General features: G+C 35.0%; 1 protein-coding gene across 2 annotated transcripts in view; it reads left to right on the top strand.

The window, feature by feature from the left end:
* Nucleotides 1-17,179, top strand: part of CCER1 (coiled-coil glutamate rich protein 1) — a 107,401-nt gene extending 90,222 nt beyond the window's left edge. Inside the window, exon 3 of one of the 2 annotated variants that reach the window (XM_056798641.1) lies at nt 16,957-17,179. The gene's annotated coding sequence lies outside the window, so the exon portion shown is untranslated. Of the gene's footprint in view, nt 1-8,616; nt 8,702-16,956 lie in introns of those variants that run through there. The other variant, XM_056798643.1, reaches the window with a different exon arrangement.
* Nucleotides 17,180-17,510: the final 331 nt, after the last annotated feature.

Genomic DNA, 17,510 nt, shown 5'->3' with positions numbered 1-17,510 from the left:
TGGAGATCAAAATAAAAAATTAATTGGAAAATACATAATATGATACTCCAAAATCAGATAGTTAGAGAATAAATCATAGAAACAATAATTTCGTTGAAGAAAATTACAATGGCGAGACACCCTTGCAAACCTTATGGGATGCAGCCAAGTTAGTACTTAGAGGAAAACTCATATCCCTGAGTGCATATATTAACAAATTAGGGAGGACAGAGATCAAGGAATTGGAAATGCAAATCAAAAAGCTTGAGAACAAACAAATTAAAAACCCCCCAGAATAAAACCAAACTAGAGATCCTAAAAATTAAGGGAGAAATTAATAAAATCGAAAGTGACAGAATTATTGAGCTAATAAACAAGTCTAGAAGCTGGTACTTTGAAAAAAACAGACAAAATAGACAAAGTACTGGTTAATATAATTTAAAAAGGAAAGAAGAAAGGAAAATTAACAGCATCAAGGATGAAAAAGGGGATCTCACCTCCAATGAAGAGGAAATTAAGGAAATTATTAAAAACTACTTTGCCCAACTATATGGCAATAAATATACCAACCTAGGTGATATGGATGAATATTTACAAAAATATAAATTGCCTAGACTAACAGAAGAAGAAATCGATTTCTTAAATAATCCCATATCAAAAAAAGAAATCCAACAGGCCATCAAAGAAGTTCCTAAGAAAAAATCCCCAGGGCCTGATGGATTCACCAGTGAATTCTATCAAACATTCAGAGAACAGTTAATCCCAATACTATACAAACTATTTGACATAATAAGCAAAGAGGGAGTTCTACCCAACTCCTTTTATGACACAAACATGGTACTAATCCCAAAGCCAGGCAGGACAAAAACAGAGAAAGAAAATTATAGACCAATCTCTCTAATGAATATAGATGCAAAAATCTTAAATATGATACTAGCAAAAAGACTCCATCAAGTGATCAGAAGGGTCATCCACCATGATCAAGTAGAATTTATACCAGGGATGCAGGGCTGGGTCAATATTAGGTAAACTATCCACATAATTGACCACATCAACAAGCAAACCAACAAGAACCACATGATTATCTCAATAGATGCAGAAAAAGCCTTTGATAAAATACAACACCCATTCCTATTAAAAACACTAGAAAGCATAGGAATAGAAGGGTCATTCCTAAAAATAATAAACAGTATATATCTAAAACCATCAACTAATATCATCTGCAATGGGGATAAACTAAATTCATTCCCATTAAGATCAGGAGTGAAACAAGGATGCCCATTATCACCTCTATTATTTGACATCGTATTAGAAACACTAGCAGTAGCATTTAGAGAAGAAAAAGAAATTGAAGGCATTAAAATAGGCAAGGAGGAGACCAAATTATCGCTCTTTGCAGATGACATGATGGTCTACTTAAAGAATTCTAGAGATTCAACCAAAAAGCTAGTGGAAATAATCAACAACTTTAGCAAAGTTGCAGGATACAAAATAAACCCACATAAGTCATCAGCATTTCAATATAATTCCAACACAGCTCAGCAGCAAGAACTGGAAAGAGAAATCCCTTTCAAAATTACCTTAGACAAAATAAAATACTTAGCAATCTATCTCCTGAGAAAGACACAGGAACTATATGAACACAACTACAAAACACTTTCCACACAACTAAAACTAGACTTGAACAATTGGAAGAACATTAACTGCTCATGGGTAGGACAAGCCAATATAATAAAAATGACCATCCTACCCAAACTCATCTATCTATTTAGTGCCATACCCATGGAACTTCCAAATTTTTTTTTTACTGATTTAGAAAAAACCATAACAAAGTTCATTTGGAAGAACAATAGATCAAGGATATCCAGGGAAATAATGAAAAAAAATACAAAGGAAGGGGGTCTTGAAGTCCCAGATCTCAGACTATATTATAAAGCAGTAGTCATCAAAACAATTTGGTACTGGCTAAGAGACAGAAAGGAGGATCAGTGGAATAGACTGGTGGCAAGCAACCTTAACAAGACAGTATATGACAAACCCAAAGATCCCAGCTTTGGGGACAAAAATCCACTCTTTCATAAAAACTTCTGGGAAAATTGCAGGACAGTGTGGGAAAGATTAGGCTTAGATCAACACCTCACACCCTACACCAAGATAAATTCAAAATGGGTGAATGAATTGAACATAAAGAAGGAAACTATAAGAAAATTAGGCGACCACAGAATAGCATACATGTCAGTCCTTTGGGATAGAAAAGACTTCAGTACCAAGCAAGAATTAGAAAGAGTTACAAAATGCAAAATAAATAATCTGGAATACATCAAATTAAAAAGCTTTTGTACAAACAAAACCAATGTAACCAAAATGAGAAGGATAGCAACAAATTCGGAAACAATCTTCATAAAAACCTCTGACAAAGTTTAATTACTCAAATTTACAAAGAACTAAATCAATTGTACAAAAAATCAAGCCATTCTCCAATTGACAAATAGGCAAGGTACATGAACAGGCAGTTCTCAGCCAAAGAAATCAAAACTATTAATAAGCACATGAAAAAGTGTTCTAAATCTCTTATAATCAGAGAGATGCAAATCAAAACAACTCTGAGGTATCACCTCACACCTAGCAGATTGGCTAACATGACAGCTATGGAAAGTAATGAATGCTGGAGGGGATGTGGCAAAGTGGGGACACCAATTCATTGCTGGTGGAGTTGTGAATTGATCCAGCCATTCTGGAGGGCAATTTGGAACTATGCCGAAAGGGTGATAAAAGACTGTCTGCCCTTTGATCCAGCCATAGCACTGCTGGGTTTGTACCCCAAAGAGATAATAAGGAAAAAGACTTGTACAAGAATATTCATAGCTTCACTCTTTGTGGTGGCCAAAAATTGGAAAACGAGGGGATGCCCATCAATTGGGGAATGGCTGAACAAATTGTGGTATATGTTGGTGATGGAATACTATTGTGCTAAAAGGAATAATAAAGTAGAGGAATTCCATGGATACTGGAACAACCTCCAGGAAGTTATGCAGAGCGAAAGGAGAAGGACCAGGAAAACATTGTATACAGAGACTGATACATTGTGGTACAACCGAAGGTGATAGACTTCTCCATTAGTGGCAATGCAATGTCCCTGAACAATCTGCAGGGATCTAAAAAATACTATCCACAAGCAGAGGATAAACTGTGGGAGTAAAAACACCAATGAAAAGCAACTGCTTGACTACAGGGGTTGAGGGAATATGACTGAGGAGAGACTCTAAATGAACACTCTAATGCAAATACCAACAACAGGGAAATGGGTTCGAGTCAAGAACACATGTGATAACCAGTGGAATCGTGCATTGGCTATGGGAGAGGGAAAGGTGGTGGGAGGAGGGGTGGGGAGGAAAAGAAAATGTTCTTTGTTTCCAGTGAATAATGTTTGGAAATGACCAAATAAAATAATGTTTAAAATTAAAAAAAATATGGAGAACTGCAATTCCCAATGTAAATTGATACATTTTCTGTAACCTAAAGTCTAAAAATAATTCTAAAAATAAGATTCTTAACTTTGTGTATGTGTATGTGTTTGTGTGTGTGTGTGTATGTGTGTGTGTGTGTCTGTGTGATGGACCCCTTTGGCAGTCTTATGAAGCCTTTGATCACCACAAAATAAAGTTCTTAAATGCAAAAAGGAGTAGGATTGGGTGGCTTAGTGGGCAGAGAACCAGGCACAGAGATAGTTGTCTGATCCTGGGCAAGTCAAAATCCCAATTGCCTAGCCCCTACTACTCTTTTGCATTGGAATCAATATTTATTATTTATTCTATGAATGAAGTTAAGGGTTTAAAAACATATAGGATTATAAATTGTAAATTATATTGAGAGTAATCAAAATATTTTAAAATAGAACATAATCTTAAATACTCTTTGCCTAGTCTATGTACAGTCTATGTACTCAGAAGCTAAGAGGTACAGTGGTTAGAACATTGACACTGCATTCAGGAGGATATAAATGCAAATCCATCTTCAAATACTAGCTGTGTGACCTTGTTTGCCTCAGTTTCCTCATCTATAAACTGAGCTGGAGTAGGAAATGGGAAACCACTTCAGTATCTTTGCCAAGAACACCCCAAATTGGGTCACAAAGGGTCAGAAACAATCAAACAATAGCAAAACCGTATGTATAACATTCATCAGTAGGTGTTGAAGGATTTTTATTAGAAACCTTCCCAAGATGACTTGCTTGCTACCCTTTTATGTACACACTCAGTATCTCTTGGGGAGATTAGTAAAACATTTATTTTTGAAGGCATTTCCAAAGTTTTCTGTGTTCTAGGTTTATCTGATTAAGTTAGAGAACTTCAAAAGAAGACAGAGGAATGTGTTGTCTATTTCCATGGGTTGGGAGACTGGAACCCTGCCCTGTTGTTGAGCTTTGATATTTAGTTTATGGAATATTTCAGCTAAATGGCTTCATTCCTTTTATATTTTCTTTGCAAGAAAAAAAAGTCACAAAAAGTAATAATGCCTGCCATCTACAGAGATTCATTATTCATTTACTTATCTATCCAGTAGATACTATTGAATATCTCCTTGTTCATGTAACTTTTTTTGGACTTGTGGGTAGAGAAAGATAAGCTATAGTCCTTACCTTAGGAAAACTATAATATAATGCATTGCCTAATAAAAGGTAATGTATGTGCTGTCATGAGTCATAGAGATGGTAAAATCTGTAAGAAGTTAGGGGAAAAGGAGGTCACTGTGGGAAGAGATGATCAAAGAAAAGTCTATGGAAAGGGTAAGTTTTTAGAAGAACTTTGAAAGATTGGTAGGTACTGATGGGGGGAAAGAATTGCCAGGCAGGGGAACAATGAGAACAAAGACAGAAAAATGGTAAAAACATAGAGTGGATGCTTAGGGAATGATATTTAAAGAATAGTTTATCTAGAATGGAGGGTTCCTATAGAGGTAACCATGGAGCCAGTGTGTTGAAAGGCTTGGATGACAAATTTGAAAATTTGGATTTCATTTGGTAGGTAATTTAATGGCTTTCAAGAAGAAACAGTGACATGCCAAAGTTAACATTATGTTATAGTCTAGTGGGACTATACTGGATTAATGACAAGATAAATAAACTGTGGATTGAAAAACCTATTAATAACAATGAATGAGAAACAGAATATGAAAATAGTGAATGTTGAGTGTTTAAACCAACTGTGGAACCACAATGTAATAGAATAAGACTTTCCCCTAAGAAATATGTATTGTATTGTATACGTGTTGTACTCTCATGTATTGGGTAGCGAGATGGCACAGTGATTAGAATGCTGGCCCTGTACTCAGGTGAACCAGAGTCCAAATCCAGCCTCATATACAAGCTGTGTGACCCTATTTGCCTCAGGTTCCTCATCTGTAAGTTATTTATATTCATCAAATATATAAATAATTTGAAGAATAATGGAACTATATCTGTGAATAGATCCAAAGAAAATTAAGAACTATGCAAACAATATAATACAAAATGACTTCTAAAATGGTACATCAAGAACACCATCTATGTCCATAATCACAACACAACGGAGAAATTAAAGAATGTAAAATTTTATTGATCAAACTTGACCTTGAAGAAAAGAAATTTAAACACTCTTCCATATCTTCTTTGTAGAGGTAGGAGATTAGGACTACAGAATATTACACATTCTTTGGGATTCATTTCATAGTCTATATAGTTGTAATGGAATGTTTACCCTTTGTTCTTTTTTATACATTGTCACAAGGAAAGGCTTGCCAGGTAGAGAAGTGGGGAAATACACATTTGGAGTGAATTAAAACATTTATATACTATTATAATGGTTCACATGTGAGTGAATAATGCCTTTTCTGCATTATGATGAACATGTCAGTTGAAATAAAATATATTTATAATTTTGTAACCATAGGCAAGTAAGGTAATTTCTCTGGTTTCAATTTCCTCATCAGTAAAATGGGGAAATTAAACTAGACAATCTTTAAGACCTTCTTAAGTTTTCATGTAATACTCTATAAGTCTTTCCCTTACCTTCTCTTCCCTTCTTCCTTCCTTCCTTCCTTCCTTCCTTCCTTCCTTCTTCCTTCCTTCCTTCCTACCTTCCTTCCTACCTTCCTTCCTTCCTTCCTTCCTTCCTTCCTTCCTTCCTTCCTTCCTTCTTCCTTCCTTCCTTCTTCCTTCCTTCCTTCCTTCCTTCCTTCCTTCCTTCCTTCCTTCCTTCCTTCCTTCCTTCCTTCCTTCCTTCCTTCCTTCCTTCCTTCCTTCCTTCCTTCCTTCCTTCCTTCCTTCCTTCCTTCCTTCCTTCCTTCTTCCTTCCTTCCTTCCTTCCTTCCTTCCTTCCTTCCTTCCTTCCTTCCTTCCTTCCTTCCTTCCTTCCTTCCTTCCTTCCTTCCTTCCTTCCTTCCTTCCTTCTTTCTCTGGGAGGACATAAGTTCCTTGAGGGCAAAGATTGTTTCATTTTTATCTTTGTATCCGCATCATCTAGCCTAGAACAGTGCCATGTTAGGTCCCATATCAATTCTAGTTCATTTGTTGGCTTATGTAAATTTATATACCTAGTCTGTCACAAAGTAAGTCCAGAGCTCTTTAAGATAAAAAAAAAATACAATACAATACAATACCTCACTTGTAACTAAGCCTGATTTTTTTTTCCCTCTTAGCAAAGCAAATGGCATAGCTTCAATCAGATTTGTTTCTGGACTTTAATTACTCCAGTGTTTGTGCTATCTGTTTATTTCAGCAAAAGCATTCTGTCAAAATTTTGGGTCATTTCAATCTGTCATCTTGATATAGGTCAAAGTCTAGTTAAAAAAAAGTGTTTTTCATTCTTGGCATCAGTATGGAGGCTGTCTTTTTTATTGCTGATCTCAAATGTTAATTCATTCTATTGATATGGCTGTTGATATAAATTTTTCTAATATGAAATAATTTATGGGTCCATATTAGCCTCTAGAATAATTAGTCTATTAATGAAAAAGACATAATTCTCTGACATACTTCTTTACTCAGAAACCTTATTGTTAGAGAGAGATATAATACAGGAAACATCCTGTTACATTCTATTAAGTGAGATAAGTGAGGGAAAAACTGGAAGAAAGACTAAATGCTAGTGATCTTAATACCATGTATGTCCAAAAAAAGAACACAGGTAAGAATCTTAAAGCAGAGAGAAAGGAAATGAGAAAGATGAGATGAGGGAAGGCAGGACAAGGTGAAGAATAGAGGGGAAGAGAAGAAAGGGAAAGAGAAAAGGAGAGAGCAGAAAAGATATTGATTTTCTGAAGGCCAAGACTGATTGGACCCAGATTTGCTCACCTTTATCATAGTTCTTGATTGAGGCAATTTCAGACGTAGCCACTTATTGAGCCCTCAACTCATCTCCAAGCAATAATCAGCCAACAAATATTTGTGAAGAGTTTTCTTGGTATAAGCCACTGTGCTAAGCCTTGGGAATATAAAAAAGCAAGCAAACAAACAAACAAATAAACAAACAACAACAAAAAAAAATAGCTGCTCACTGACCTTAAGGAGTTTATAGTATATTGGGGGAAATAACCCATGCACATGCACACACACTCTCATATACACACATATAAACATACATGCCTATAAACACACATCTAAATACATACATGTACATACAAAAACACTCAGTGTGACAAGACAGTAACATGCAATGTTATGGTCCATCAATTGATGGTCACAGTATCATAGCTTAGGAGTTAGAAGAGATGTTGGTGGTCATTTGACCAATCCCTCATTGTATAGATAAAGAATCTGAGTTCCATAAGATTGAAGTGACTTGGCACAGTGACTTGATACATAAGTAGTAAATATCAGGATCAAAATTCAAATCCAGTCCCCCTGACTCCAAATCCAGTGAATTTCCCCATCATGCCATGATACTCATGAGAGTGGACAATCCATTTGATTCACTCCCACCATCTCCCCCATGTCATTTCACTCTAAAATCCTAAAGCATGTTTATAAGGTTATGAAGGTTCTTAACAATTACAAAGGTATCTCTATGAATCCACTGATGACTAAAATCCTTTGTGGGAAGGAGATGTCTTTTAAGGGTCGAAAAACAAGATCTGTATCATGTAAATAAGTGTTAGAGATAACAGTTGTTAAAATGGGTTTGAGATTGAAAGGAAATCATAATCAGTAAGAATGAGGTGAGATATCAAATAATAAACTGTTTTGGTGGGTAGAGAAAGGGAAAAATGTAGCAAGTGTGGGGATCCTGCAGCAAAGGAAGGGGTCGTCAGTAGTTGGAGAGAGAGCAGAATAAAATAATTTGAAAGCTAGAAGAGATCTTCGTAACCATCTTGTCTAATCCATATGTAAAGGGAATCTCTATTATAACATTGACCATTTCCTCATGTGGCTTATTACACTCTGAGATAGCTTTAATTGTTACGGTTATTTTGTTTTGTTTTCCTGATATCAAACCTACATTGATTATACAATGTCCTCCTATTGCCACTGGTTCTACTTTATGACCCAATCAGAAGTCTTATATCTCCTTACCATGATAACCCTTCTAATACTTGCAGAAAACTATCATGCTTCCTCCTATTACCTACCTCCACCCTACCACCCAATTGTTTTCTCTCTAGGCTAACCACAACTTCCTTCAACTGATGCTGAAAGATGAAGCTGAAGATTGCTGCAAACTTAGGAGACTTCCCAGTCAACCTTTGGGAAAATCTATCTGTCTTTAAGTGAGTGAAGATTCATGACACAAACACACATACAAACACTCATATCTACTTCAAAGATTTTTTTTTCTGTGTAAAGGCTATAAAGACAACTAATTTATTCCACAATTAATATATTTAAAAAATAGCTGACCACAAATTAAAGGAACTTCTTTTTGTGAAGATCAAAGTGATTCCTACACCCTGATTAGAGCTGTCCAACTTTCCTTTTTTCCATGTTGCTACCAAATATGGCAGTTGCAAGAAAATGTTTTATCATGAGATGTCAGTGCATTTTCAAGTTAAATAAGAAAAACAAAACAGAGAAAACAATGACAAAGGAACTTTTTTTTTTAATCAAAATAGTAAAAATAATCTCTAGAAATATTTTTCTGCCAACTTGTATTTGGATAAGTCACTACTCAAGATGTATGAAATAGAAATATAAAGAAACATCATGTTCATAAAACACCACTCTGTGAAGTGAATGCCAACATTAATATGAAGGAGTAACAGTAATTGTACTTTTAAGCCTGCTGTTTAAGTAAGAGAATAGTTTATTAGAAATTGCACAGGATTTAGAGTCAGATGATTAGGGTTAAAATCCTGTGTTTGTCACAGACTCCCTGGTTGACTTTGGAAAGACTACTGAAAGTCTCTGAGAGTCAGTGTCTCATCTGGAAAATGAAGAGAGTTGGCTGGATGTCCTTAAAAATTCATTCTAGCTCTAAGCCATTGGCATAGTAGATAAAGAGCTAGAGTTGGAGTCAAGAAGAACTGAATTAATATACTGTCTGAGATATAGCTGTGTGAACCTGGGAAGTCACTTAACTTTTATCTGTGTCAGTTACTTCCTCTGTAAAACATGGGAGTTGGATTGGATGGCCTTCCATGTCCTTTGTAGTTCTGATAATCTTATCCCATAAACAGGAATCATAACTAGCCAGTGATATCAATGGATTTTAAGTGAATTGGGACTCATAGGAATTCTCTGCATTCAAAAACTGGATTTTAGTGGAGAATAATGCTATACCTTTAAAGGAATTCTTCACAATTATAATTCATGTAAATATATATTTATATACATAGATTAATTATATTACTAAATGTAATGTTACTATATGCTGTATTATATGTTATATGTAATCCATGTATATACATATATTCATTAATTCATTTATTAAGAAGAATTTGAAGGTACTATCTTAATTTATACTTCTCTATTTAAAAAAAGCCATTCAAAGGCTACATATTAATTGAGTAAATTCAGATACTGGAAGTTGCCATTAGAATTTCTTCATTTCTTTTTTCCATGGCTGGTTCCTATATGTGTATGTTTATATGTATATATATATATATAATATATCCCAAATATGTATATACATATACTTGTGTACACACATATGTGTGCATATGTATGTGAGTCATATCAACAACTGCTTGATTCATCATTATTAAATCCTTTTCAGAATTTCTGTCTCCATAATGTTAATTACTGACCCCAATGAGTCTAATACAAAAGCATCAATCTATTAATTCATCATGGGTTTCTGATGTAGGCTCACCAGTAGAACTATAACTTCTTGGTTTTTGATTCTATATCAAAACAGTCTAAGATTATTATTTTTTGTTTTTGTTTTTTGTGCCCTGTTATATTCAACCTGTGTTTACATATATTATTATCTACCTATGCCTTCTCTAACTAGATGTGTACCATTGATCTTTTGAATCCAAGTGTAGGAATTTTAGGAATTTGCATTTATACCTATTAAATTTAGTCTTGTAAATTTGGCTCTTTAACCTAGCTTGTTGATTTTTTTTTTGGACTTGGGTTCTTTCATCTAAAGAGTTAGTCATTCCTTCCAAGTTTGTGTCATATATAATTTGATTAGCCTGCCATTTATGTCCTCATCCAAGTCATTGATTAAAATGTTGAACAGAATTGGGATAAAGTCCAAATTCTGAAGCACTGCACTAGAGACTTTTTTGAAGTGGATAGTCACCCATTAATTAGTACTCTGAGTCCACACTTTCAGTTAATCACAAATATATTTAAATATGTAGTTAATTTATTTCTCTACATTGTATGCATACAGATATTGGTTAGGTAGTATTCCCATATTCCCACTGCTGGGAACAATATTCCCAGTGCTGGGGGCATTCACATTTCTTTAGTATGAATTCAAGAAAAATTTCTGATCAATATCGTATGTCTAGTTTCCATATGTCTACATGTCTTGATTGATCATTTCAGTGGTGACCTTTAACTCACCTCTGAGTCTTGGGTACATACTTTAACTCTCTTTCTAATAAATTCCTGCATGCCTTTTTGTTGGGTTCTGTCAAACAATGACCTTATAAGGACTGGGGGAGAGTGGTGAGATCTAAATTTCTACCTTAAATACTCAAGAGATCATTTAAAGGCAGTACAAGAAAAGTTGTATTCATTAGACTAAACATCAACAAAAGATTATGCTAGACTAGAATAATTTCCTCTTCCTCTTATGGCAAACATGCTAGCTTTCATAGTTCTCTCTGATGTCATTTTTCACAATTATGTGACCTTAATTTTATTAGCTACAAACAATAAAAATAATTCCTTACACATGGACATGTTTCCGATTGATCTCAGATAATATTGCCTATGAATGACAAGTCATAATATATATATAGCACAGTGACTAAATAAATATTTTTCATCTTTTTTTTTCTCACTTGAGACTGTCTTGCACTATCAAGTCCAGCAAGTGTTAGAGAGATTACTGGAAAAGGCTTGTAAATTCCTACTTAACAGAAAATAGTTATGTGTGGGAAGAATAGTCTATCTCTTTCTACATGGTGGTGAAAGGGATGAAAGCTATAATTTTATTGTCATAGAGAACTCCAGGTAGGGAAAGCTTTTTATGCTGATGCAGGTTGGCACTTACTCATTTTAAAATGTGGTCTAAGACCCTGAAAGGTCCATCATGTCCTTTATGAGTCAGTGGTCAGACTTGGACCAAAATCTTCCTAGATTAGAGTTCAGCTTTCAGTTCAATACTCCCACGCTGTTATGACAAATAAATCCTTCTTACCAAATATGAAAACCTTGTTGTTTTTCAGTTGTATCTGACTCTTTGTGACCTCATTTGCAAAGATACCAGAATGGGGTTCCATTTCCTTCCCTAGTTCATTTTACAGATGATTATACTGAGGGAAACAGTTAAACGACTTGCCTAGGGTCTCACAGCTAGTAAGTGTCTGAGGTCAGTTTTGAACTCATGAAGATAAGTCTTTCTGACTCAAAGACAGGTTTTCTATTCAGGGTACCACCTACCTGCCAGGTTGACTGACTATAACCTATAAAATACTTGAAGACCACTTTTAGACCTCCTCTTTGGTCTTTGCTTAATCAGATTAAAGATTCCTTCTTCCTTAAACAAATCATCATAGTTTCCATCATAGTTTCAGTCCTCTCAGAATCCTCATTCATCTACAAGCTTGTCAGTACTACAAATGTGGTCTGAATATGACCAGTATTGACTTCTTAATTCTGGACACAACCCAACTAACGATACAGCTTAGAGATGGATGCTGCCCATTCAAGTACCAGATTGTGATTTCAGTTGCTCAGTGGCTGACATATCTGTCCATTGAATAAATTAAACTTGCAGTCCATTAAAACTCCTATGTCTTTTCTCCTTAAGCAATTGTGTCTAGGTACAATTTTCCCATCCTGTACCTGTGTGTTTGATTATTTTTACCTGAAGTATAGGGCATTATATTTATTCTTATCCAATTTCTTACTGTATTTCACCTTTCATTCTAACCAGTCAAGGTCTCTGTGAATCCTCATTCTGCCATCTGTCATGTCAGCTATTCCTACTACTCCATCTCTTTAAATTTAAGAAATATGCCACATATTCCAACAGCAACATCTCTGATAATAATCATGGGCCTTTCAAATCGAAGGGTCTTCAAAGAGAAATAAAAAAAGTTCTTAGTTGGCAATTCTAATTCATTATTAGTGTTAATACTGATAACAAAATTCTTTTAGGAGAACACTCTTTTGTAATTATCTTCGATTGTTTATCTCCTGATTATTTCATTAGAGATTTTCCAGACTTCCTCTCCAGGTTTACACTAATTCATTATTAATCTTTTGTTTGAACATTCAATCAATACTTAATCCACCTAAACAAAGCCTACCGATCGCTCACATTTATCCATCCCATTCACGAAGACATCTTTTGTAACATGCTTTACTGTGACCCAGGTTTATTGGTTCATTTTGCTACCTCGATTTCATAGTTGAGTAACCATGCCAAGAAAAGAACTCATATTATTCCAATATAATCTATTCTTGTGAATCATTGGTTCCACAATATTAAAACTTAGACAAACCATCTCTTTAGGAATATAATCTAGAACCACTCTTTCCCTCCAGGAATACAAGTTAAGATTCACTAATGCCAGGTCTGGAGTTGGGATATCCTGGATTCAAATTTTACCTCAGACACTGCTTAGCTATAGAACTCTGGACAAGTCACTTAAACCCATTTGCCTAGCCCCTTTTTTCCCTTCTGTCTTAGAGTTGTTACCAAGACAGAAAAATAAGAGTTTAAAGAAAAAAGTTATTGGTCTATAATTTAAAGAGCTCACTTTATTTTTTAAAATCATATCTTCATTTTCTCATATGCAATTTGGTGTCTCCTTTTTCAATTCTGCGTGATGTCCCTCATGCCACCCTCACAATCTCTTCCCTAGATCACCAAAAGCAACTTAAATATTGCACTGACAAGGTTTTGTTTTGTTTTTAGCATTCTAAAATAGAGTTTCATCTGTTTTGTGAACTCATTGTGGATAGAGAGTTATGACTTTTTGCCCTCTTTGCTCTTCTTGATTTTCAATTTCTTACCAACCCTTTTTGGGGGTAATAATCCAGGTCTAAAGGTCATTCTCCATTGTAGGGAAATGGAAGAAAATCCATAGTTAGGAATTATATTCTCCTTATCATTCACTGTCAGTGGCCCATGAATTACAAGCACTGGTCCTCTGACCATCATATTGCGTATTGTTTTTTTTTTTTAGAGTATCCAAATTTTCATTTTTTTATTTTTTTCCTTTGAAACATTATTTTATTTGGTTATTTTCAAACATTATTCATTGGAAACAAAGATCATTTTCTTTTCCTCCTCTGACCATCATATTGTTACATCAAACTGCTTACCATCCCTAGGAAGGGAGAAGGAAAGAAGGGAGACAATTGGATCATATAAATTCAGAAAATTTATATGGAACATTTTTATTACATATAATTGGTAAAATAAAATCATTATATGAAGTGAAGAAGATGGATTAAGTAGTTTTTAGTATATGACCTTATAAATTCTACATCTTATGTGTGTCCTACATACCCTTTGACATATATATTAATAATAAACTCTTCTCCAAATTCCCCTTAGAATGGAGTGATTTGCCATTTTTTTTTCTCCAACTGCCCGAGGTAAGTAAAGATTAAATATATTGTCCAGAATTAGGTCTTTCTGACTCTTGGTCCAGCACTCTTAACCATTCAAGTCCCCAGCTATATTTATTTCTTTGCAGTTATCTCTTGGTAAATGGAATATCCAGGGCCTTGGACTATGCCACTTACTAGCCAGGCACCATTGATTGAGACACCCTTCCTGTGCCTCTATTCCCTGATATGTAAATAATACTTGTATAATATATAATAATGTTTGCATTATCTATCACATATGGCTGCTGGGAAGAAAGAGGTTTGTAAATCACAAAGCATTACTGTCTGCCGTCTCTTTTAAGATCAGTAATTTCTTCTGCTTATTAGGAACTCTGTAAGAGATGTCATTGTTCATTGGGATATAGGATAAATAGTTTGCAGTGAAAAAAGTATTGCATAGCTTATGCACATTTTCCCCCATTTGTACACAGGAGAACAAGAGTAGAAGTGGAATTGTTGGTCAAGTACCAAACTAGTCCTATTCTTGCTTTACAAACATTTGACCATCATTCTTTCATCACTTATTGTTAAAGAATGCAATTAGATTAGAAGCAGATGACTCAGAATGAGGTAGAAAGAAGGTAGGATAGATTTAAGACGATTTCTTGGAAGGGATTCAGCTCTTTTTCTTAGTACTTGGATTTCTGGATGGAGCAGGTATGATCAAGAGACTCTGGTCAGTTTGATAAGTCTTTGATACAACTTAGTATGATTTCAAGGCATAGATGTTTGTCAGAATTGGGTATCTTTCCATGGAGCTGGTTACAGACTTTGACTTGTTGCTGATGGACATGGATCTTCCTGGGAGAATTCAGCAAATTCTCATTACTGGTCCCCAGAAACTGGGTTGCCTTACATATTTTTGGTGGCAAAGAATCTGGGAAGCGTATAATCTTAGAACATTCTATCCTCTCTGAGAACTATAAAATTCAGCTGTGGAAAAGAGTTTGTATTTTTGCACACTCCTCTGTTTTCACTAAACTTCTCTCCTTTCATCTTCTAACAAGAGAGGGAGAAAATTTCTTTTCCTTCTTTCCCCAGCATAGTACCAGTTGCTACTGAGAATATATAAAGAGGAGTAAAACCAAAGAGTTTATAAGCTATGAATTTACAGTCCAAATGGTTTCAGTTGTTTCTGACTCTTCAAAACCCCATTTGGGGTTTTCTTGGCAAAAATTCTAGAGTGGTTTTCCTTTTCCTTCTCCAGCTCATTTTGCTGATGAGGAACTGAGACAAACAGGATTAAATGACTTGCTCAGGGTCACATAACTAGTAAAATGTCTGAAGTCAAATTTAAAGATAAATCTTCCTGACTCCATATCCAACAGCCTATGTGCTGTGCCATCTAGCTGACCCAAGTGCGTAAGTACTTAGAAGTTATAATAATTCAAATTCACATAGTGCTAAGGAAGCTTAGTTATGTTTACTTACAAAGATATATTATTATAATTATATATAATGTAACATATGTTAGATTTAAAATAGTTTTTAGCATTAAATAGTTGTAGATAAGAGAATGGGAGCCATAAACTGTGATAATTAAAATGTTTCGGAGCAAGGGAAATATATATATATATATATATATATATATATATATATATATATATAAATCATGACCACTGAAATATGTTTTCTACTGTGTCTCGGGTTTATATAAATATAAGATGGTCGCCAGGGAATATATTCCCAATTTATGAATATGTCCAAGCCAACTGGGTTTTATAGAGAAATTTAATTTATAATACACTGATTAATCAATAGAAAAAGAGAGAAAGTAAGAAAGGAATAAGAATGAAGGGCCTCAAGCCAATAAGGTCTAGACCTCAGTCCTAAGAGATAAATCAGTCAGTTGGTTTTATCACTCACCCACGATCTCTCTAGGTAAGGCTTCTCATGCCAACCTCAGGCTCCACCTTCAAGAGAGCCTCCTTTCAAGAAAATATTTCCAGAGCATTCTCCTCCTGAGTTCACCTTCCATAGCCTCCTTCAAGACCTCTCTAGGAGCTCTCCCTCCAGGACCTCTCTCCTCTCACCTCCTTCAGAGCAACCTCCTCAGAGCAAAACCTCCAGTCCTCAGACCCCCCTATCTTTTTAAGCCAATAATCTAAGTTCCCTCCCCTCAGTTCTCACATCTACCAATCATTGTCGATGTCTCCCCTGTGCCAATGGTGGCTCTAGTTTAACCCAGGACTGCCCAGAGGTCTCTCCCCTTTGCACATGTCTGTTGAAGGTCATATTCTCAAATAATTAAATCTTGATCTTTGCTGCAGCCTTTCCTAAATCCTGTTACTCTGAGTAGGGTGGAGATTGTAGTTTCCAAGACCTGGTTCTGTCATTCCAAGTATCTCTATTGTATCAATTCTAAAATCAACCATGACTCAAAGAACTTCCTGTTCTATGCTTAAGCATAGGTCAAAGCCCTTTCCATTGTTTAGCAAAAGGTTTCTGTCTTAAAGTAGTCTTAAGTAGGGAGGAGAAGGATCCTCCCATGCCAAGGAGTTTCACATTCCAATAGAGTTCTTACTATCAGTAGGAAATTTTTTCAAGTATGAAATTTCCCAATGGGGAAATTTCCAACATTCATAAGTCTAAGAAATTTTAAGGTTTACACATATGTGTAAATTATATCATTCAATATTGTAATATATAAATAATAAATTAAAATATGTACATATATATTTAGAATTATAATTCTATTATAATTATCAGTTTACTTATAGAAAAATATACAGGTCAATTATTATTTTGTTATTTTCCAGATGAGGCAACTGAGGCTTGAAAAATCTCAGTGACTTGCTTTTGACTGCAAAAGATAAAAAGCAATAAGAGATGTGAAGAACAGCCTAATAGTACAATGGATGAGTACTGTATCTGGAGCTAGAGAACCTGGGATGAAGTTCCAACTTTGCTATTTATTACCTGTATGATTGTAAGCTTGTTACTTAACCATTGTTTCATCTGCAAAATGAAAGAGTTGTATGAAATGAGATCTGAAGTTTCTTCCAGCTCTAAATCTATAAAAACATGAAATATCTGATTGGAAATATAAAAAAGTTATTCCTTTCACCCGAGCCTTGGAATATGTGTAAGACATCACAGGTGAAGGTGTAGAGAGAAACATTGCATGTGTAGAAAGGAATAGGAGTAATGTTCAAATCAAGGAAGAATAGAATATATTTGCAAAACAGTGAGTTCTGGTCCATTTATCTAGACCAGTGGTGTCAAACTCAGTTAGAAAAGGGTGCCATTAAGTTATATATAAAGATTCCTTTGGGCTGAATATCAACGTAGAAAATCACACATTAATATTATA

This window comes from Monodelphis domestica, chromosome 5 (assembly GCF_027887165.1).
Source record: "Monodelphis domestica isolate mMonDom1 chromosome 5, mMonDom1.pri, whole genome shotgun sequence".
Taxonomy (NCBI): Eukaryota; Metazoa; Chordata; class Mammalia; order Didelphimorphia; family Didelphidae; genus Monodelphis; species Monodelphis domestica.
This window is presented reverse-complemented; position numbering and strand designations above follow the sequence as displayed.